The sequence below is a fragment of the Euprymna scolopes genome, chromosome 19 (assembly GCF_053919585.1).
Source record: "Euprymna scolopes isolate OS-2025 chromosome 19, ASM5391958v1, whole genome shotgun sequence".
In the NCBI taxonomy this organism is placed as follows: domain Eukaryota; kingdom Metazoa; phylum Mollusca; class Cephalopoda; order Sepiida; family Sepiolidae; genus Euprymna; species Euprymna scolopes.
The window spans coordinates 13,065,604-13,073,103 of NC_136500.1; the positions used below are offsets into that span (position 1 = coordinate 13,065,604).

Sequence of the window (7,500 nt, forward strand, 5' to 3'; positions counted from 1 at the left end):
AAACAAAAGTAGCAGAATGAATGACTAAAGAAAAAACTACGTTAATACAAAAGACACAAAAAAAGACATGGACCCCAAGGACAACTGAGTGAACAGATTAACTAATCCCTTTAACATTCGCGGACTACTGCGCGATGAACAAAAAGGATGCCATAAAGGAAAAAGAGGAACTCAAGACTTATTATACATAGATCAAAAAATTTTGAGAGAGATAAAAACAGGAAAAAGAACATAGCCATGGCATGGATTGATTTCAAGAGGGCCTACGACAGAATCTCACACGTATAATAATTGAATGCCTAAGAATGTACAAGATATTTGACAAGATTTTTAATATTAAGAAAGCAATGGAAAATGGAGACTGGAACTGACAGCTGAAGGACAGCACCTGACTGATATAAGAATATTATTAAGACTCACTATCACTACTACTGTTTATCATAGCTATGATACCAGTAAACTACATACTGAGAAAATGTAATGCTGGATACAAATTTACAGGCACAGAACAAAGAATAAACCACCTCGTGTATATGGATGACCAGAAGCTGTTTGCTAAAACCAAAAAGCAACTGGAAAAATTGACAAACACAACCAGAATATTCAGCCAGGACACTGGAATAGCATTTGGAATGGATAAACGTGCATTACTAGAGATAAAAAAGGAACAACTAGAGACATCAGAAGGTATGGAACTCCCCAACCAAGAGAAGATGAAAGCACTCAGTGAAAATGACACTTACAAATGTATAGAGGTGCTGGAAATCTACATTAAATCTACAGAAATCAAAGGTAAGATTGGATACGTGAGAACAAGAAAAATGTTAGAAACAAAACTATACAGTAGAAATTTAATTGATAAGGTACTCTAGACCGGTCATAGGATGGAATAAAGAAGAACTTAGACACCTTGATCATAGGATGAGGAAATTAATAACAATGCACAATGCATTACGTCCAAAAGACGATATTATCTGATTCTGTGTGAAAAAGAGTGAAGGAGGAAGGGGACCTATAAACGTAGGAGACTGTGTAGAAAGCACAAAAAAAAGACTTGGAAAAGTATGTGAGTCAAATTGATCAGCACAGCGAGAAACACGACCAAGAACAACAATACAGGAAACAATGAAACCAGAAACGAAAGGACAAGAAAAGTGGGAAGAAAAAGACACACAGACGATTTATCAGACGATTTATCCGAATAACAAAAGAAGAGAACCGTAAAAGCACATGGATGCGGCTAAGAAAAGGACACATATACAGAGAAACAGAATTCCTATTGACAGATGCACAGAATAATGCAATTAGAACCAACCATATTAAAGCTAAAATAGATAAAACATAATAAAACAAAATAATAAAAAAATGTAAACTCTGTGGGCAGAGAGACGAAATAGTACATCACACACTAAGTGAATGCAAAACAAGCCCAAAAGAATTATAAGGAGAGGAACGGCTACATGGGGAAGGCAGGGCACTGAAAACTTTGCAGACGACTATACCTCGAACACGGTGATAAATTGTTAAAAAAAAAACAAAAAAAAAACAGAGACAGTATAGGAAAATAAAAACAAAAAATCATTTCGACATAGAAATACAAACAGATAAACTCGTCCAAGCAAGAAAGACCGGATATAATAATTAACAAGAAGAGAAACTACCAAATTGTAGATTTTACTGTCCCGGCAACAATATTTGAAAACGAGAATCACAAATTCCTATGGAATATGGGCATACAAACTAACAAATCCATCCAAGCAAGAAGACCGGATGTCATGATAATTAACAAGAAAGAAAAATCCTGTCAAATTATAGACTTTGCTGTTCCAGCTGACCACAAGGTGGATATCAAAGAAAAGAAGAAACGTAGCAAATAAACAGAGCTAGCCAGAGAGCTGAAAGGGATATGGAAGATGAAGAAAATCAAAATAATACCTATAATAGTAGGATCACTAGGAACAATCGCCAAAAACTTGGAAAAAAGAATGGGAGAAATTGGAATCAAAGGAATGACTGGAAAAATACAACGAACAACAATCATGAAAACAGCTGAAATATTAAGAAAAGTCCTTGAATGTGGAAACTAACACACAGGAGCAACAAGTGCTGCAAAAGCAAAACATGAAACACTTCAAGAACGTTGAAGTTGCATATTTAAAAATCCGCTATTCCATCCCCCCATTGCGTCATCATCGAGCACCCCCCACACACACAAAGAAAATTGATGCCAAATAGCCGAGAAGAGTCAAGGATGATGGAAAGGCCAAAGAGAAAGTGTTGACCAGACTTCTGCTGGACAAATTGAATTGGAAACTTGGGGAAGCTTATTGCCACTCAAATACCAGTGAGGATCAATGGCCGCTGTCAGCGAGAAATCAATGGAAAGCGGCTGTTGCGATAATGCAAATTTATGTGCAACTATTATCGGAAGAGATGGAGAGTACTGGAAATCTGAGAATACTTGTTGTCACTCAGCTTCGAGGGAAAGCCACAGGTTGAATGCTAGCGAAAAAGTGCGAAAGTGAAGAGATATGAAGAGAGAACTGAACAGTTCAGAGAGAATAGGTTATTTAGTCTGGATAAGACATTCTATGAAGAACGTAATAGACGGTCAAATTACATAAGAAGTAATTTGAACAGACATCTACGTTAGACACGATATCAAATAGTCGCCCATTTCGTCCAGTATGCTTTGTTCAGGGTGCAAAAGAGCAATAAAAATAAATAGAAAATAAAAAAACACCAGGTGTGTAATTCACAAGGATATCACAAACACTTGCATTTTGTGTTGGTTAACATAAGCTAAATTAGCAGGCATATGTAATCAACAGCTTAGCAGTACGTGTTTTCTAGTCAACTTTAATATCTTTAATTGAATACACCAAGATCACAAAAAGATATTAAGATGTGCGAAATGTTTACATATGTGTTTATTGTGCATACGAACATACAGATGGAAAATAAAGTAATTATAAAACGATGATGAAAGAAGAAAATCCCACTTTTTACAAATACTAAAGGAGATATGAAAAATATTAGAAGCTTTTTGCATTAATATATTTGGATTCTGGTTGGGTTAGATTGATATATATATATATATATATATATATATATATATATATATATATATATATATATATATATATATATATATATATTGTATTGGTAGTAATTATTTGTTTGTTTGAAACAAAATATAAAGTGTGTCACCCAAAAGAGTGCTCAATGTTTAGACAGAGCCAAAATAAGTGAATTTAGTGTACAAACATACATGTTTCAGCGAAAACCCAGTAAGGGAATCGCTTCGTCAGGCCAAGGACAACTCTGAGTTGTCCTTGGCCTGACGAAGCGATTCCCTTACTGGGTTTTCGCTGAAACATGTATGCTTATGTGTAGCCATTTGTTTGTAAACTAAATTCACATATATATGTGTGTGTGTGTGTGTGTGTGTGTGTGTGTGTGTGTGTGTGTGTGTGTGTGTGTGTGTGTGTGTGGTTGGGGCCTCTCGATGCCACATTAGTGGGAACTGCTACGGCTTCTCCTTTTCAAAGTCTTCCTTCTTAACTAATTGCTTCATCCCTAGTCTCACTCTCTTGCTCTGCTTTTAATAACTCTACTGACCTTTTGACCTTTTCCACAAACTCCACTACCTAAATATGAAAAATTCCAAAAAACAACTCAAGAGATAACCTTCGACGTAGAACTCCCCCCCTCCACTACAACGTCTTCTTCTCTAACATTAGGTGTCTACGTTCTAATATCCCAGAGGTTGAAATCCGATTGTGGGAGACCAAACCTGACCTGTTGTTCTTGTCTGAAACTGGCATTACTTACACTGCTTCCTTAGCTGATATCTTCATCAAAACCTTTTCTACTTTCATATTCAAACCCGACCATTAAGATAACCGTGGACATTGAATATATGTCTACATACATTAAGGGTACCTTCCCATGTGGCAGGGATATCTCCAAAGAAGACGCGAACATCCCTACATGTGATTTAGGGTAGCGTTTATTCACAACACAACATTTATACTTGCCCTCTACCTTACGATGATGGAGTAGCTATCTGTGAGAGTAAATTAATCATACTCTTATTGTTCAACCCTCAGCCAACATTCACGTCTGTGGAGATTTTAATGTCCACAATGTTGAATGGTTATTTCACTCAAATAAAACAGGGATATACGCTTTAACGGGAGGATGAGTTATTCAGCGACTCCAACCTATTTTGTTATATATATATATATATATATATATATATATATATATATATATATATATATATATATATTGTAAAAAATATATATTACCACTTATCAAGGCCCATAGAATAACTCATCCTCCCGTTAAAGCGGTTCCATCCTCTTTCCCGAATTTGACTACTGTGCACTTTTCAACTCTCATCCTCGAGTGGCCTATGGGCCTTGATAAGTGGTAATACAATGTTGAATGGTTATTTCACTCAAATAAAACAGATGATTTCTCCCTTTCCTATGACCTAACTCAGATTGTTAACAAACCTACTCGGATGCTCATGGACAATTTGCAAGTCTTTTAAATATTTTTCTAACAAAATGCACTGAACGGTGCTCATCCTCAATTCTGTTTTCGTTAGGATCTTCTAATCACTCGGTTGTCTCAATAATGATATAAAAAATGTATAGCAAAATCTCAAATACCCATCTCCATCCGATAATCGATGTGTATCGATAATCGATGTGAATTGATAATCTATAGGACGGTTTCCAAATGTTTATATCGGAACTAAATAAAATGCGTCTGATATAGCATTTGACTTAACTGATTCGTTAACTATCGACATAGACAGCTACATACTCTCCAAAAAAATTCCAGCAGATACCGAATAGCCAGCCTTGATAAACTCCTGAATGTGCTGCCGCCATTGCACACAGAAACCACTACATATACGCTCTGATCCCCACTTGATATAAATATCTCTTGTGTAAAAGAGGTTCTCTGTTTTGACAAACTTATGGGTTTGACCTTTACTCCTGACCTAAAATGGAAACTTACATCAGATCTCTTGCCAAGGTTGCTGGAAAGATGTTTGCGTCATTTTACCGCTCAAGAATGTGTCTAACTCTCGACGTAATCCTCTATCTGTATAAGAGCCAGATATATTCTAAAATGGAGTCCTGTTGCCATATCTGGGCGAGCGCTGCTCGGAAGAACCTATCCTGCCTTGACAAAGTTCAAAATCGGCTTCTAAACGTAATGCCCTTTTTTCTTCCCTGCAACCTCTTTCTCACAGAAGAGACATTGCGAGTCTGCCATTATTCTATCGATATTTTTATGGTAAGCGATCGTCTGAACTTTAATCTATGGTCTTCCTCTTCTTGCCAAACTTCCACATAAAAGACTTGTCTAGCTGCAACTACCATCGAAGTTGCCCCACTCTCTATCTGTGCTTAAATCTAAATGTAAATTCCATGAACAAAGTTTTCTTTTTCCTAGAAATGCCCGCCTGTGGAACTCTGTTCTGCTGGCGTACTCTCTAACTGACCCCAATATGATCGTTCTCAAGTCCAATGTAAACAAGTTTTTGTTAAGTAACCCTCCCCTAAATAATCTATTTCTACCTTATTTTCACCACTAACTATTAATACACTGTTGTCTCAGTGACTACCGTACACTCATTAATACTTAACCTCGAATGGCCTTCGAGCCTTGATAAGTGGTTATTCTCATAGAAAAAAAGAGTGAGGGAGAAAGAAATGTATACATAGCTAAATTAGAGGTGGATTAAAGAATCAGTTAATTACAAATTACGGCTTATGAGAAGAATTCAAACTGTTTCAAACATAACTCAATCCCAGAAAAAAAAAGAATATTATGTAGATAAAAGGCCCTCAGGAAACAAACATTAATCAACCTAGACATCCAACACATCCACACTTGTACCTCCTTACGACAACACCTCTCCAAAAACACACTACCAACACACCTGAAACCTGCTTCATGACCAATTGCTCAATTTCTAGCTCGGGGTTATGCCTACGCACCAATGTTGTCTATGACTTAAAATGCGTTAAGTGTAGTAACTCTTGCATAGGTAGAGCCACTAAACATTTACACCTACGCATCAAGCAACATTTGAACACACGTATCTCCTCCCCTTCTACAAACACATCACCTCATGCAACAATACTAATCAACTTTACTATAATAATAAATTGAGTGCTAATATGTGTCATGATTTTCACCAAGCTTGTTTGATGAAAATCGTGACACATATTATGATTATTTTGTGATACTATTATGATTTACAACAGATGTCTCCTTGATTCTACGTTCACTGTTTCTCTCTCACATGCTCATATTCCGACTTTTTATTTTATATCAAAACGGTCATTAAGAATGGTTTTTTTTTTATGTTTAACGTATTCCAAACGGACATAAATTATTGCACAATAAAAATAACTGAATTAAAATGAAAATAAAATTTCTTATTTCTCATTATTTAATCAAGTAAAAATGCCATTTTTTGCTTGATTACTAAAATGAAAAAATATACATTATTTTCAAGGTAAATTCAGTTTTTACGATATTTTTGTTTATTAACAAGATTTGGTAATGTGATAGAATAACTCTTTAAATTTAGTACTCAAGTAAAAATGGAATAATTACTTTATTAAAAATTTCGAAATAAGAAAAAAAAGTTTAGTGAGCACTAAGCAGACCTCCGCTGTATAAGTGCGAAGAGAACTGGGACCTTTGGGGAGGCTTATTGTCACTTAAATTCCAGCAAAGACCAATGCTAAGGAGAAATTAATTGCAAGCAGCTTTTGCGATAATGCAAATTTATTTGCGAACATTATCGAAAGAGGTGGAGAGTACTGGAAATCCGGGGGAGACTTCTTCTCACTCAGCTTCCAGGGAACATCACAGGCTGCTTTCAATGAGATCTTTGGTGACCTGTGTGACAGCCTCTTGTGAGCCAATAATAATAATAATAATAACAATGATGATGATGATGATGATGATGATGATGATGTCAGAATAGAAATGAACCAATGTGGAAAAGAAGAATTAAAGATGACATTAAAAAGTTAAGAAAAGATGCTTCCCACCTGACTACAACCTAGATGTCTTCAAGTCCAACGTAAACAAATTCCTAATGAACCGCCCCCTTAAGTAAACACTTCATTAAATCTCCACACTAACGTACTGTACTTGCAATAACCCTTATCCCTGAGTGGCTTCCGGGCCTTGACAAGTGGTGACCACCGTGTAAAAAAAAAAAGTTTGAGTTGGGTGTGAGGAAAACAGAGAAATTCAAACAACTGAATGAAAAGAAGGGGAATCAAAATTGTCCAGAGGAGATCAAACAAAGAATGCTAGCGAAAAGTGCGAAAGATAAGAAATATGAAGAGAGAACTCAACAGTTAAGAAAGAATAAGTTATTTAGTCTGGATCAGAAGAAATTTTATGAAGGACTTAATAAACAGTTAAATTACGTGAATGAAGTACCAAAGT

General features: G+C 35.8%; 1 protein-coding gene across 2 annotated transcripts in view; it reads left to right on the top strand.

Annotated features, from left to right (window-relative positions):
* Nucleotides 1–7,500, top strand: part of LOC145303418 (guanylate cyclase 32E-like) — a 305,413-nt gene that overhangs the window by 285,614 nt on the left and 12,299 nt on the right. The window lies entirely within an intron of this gene.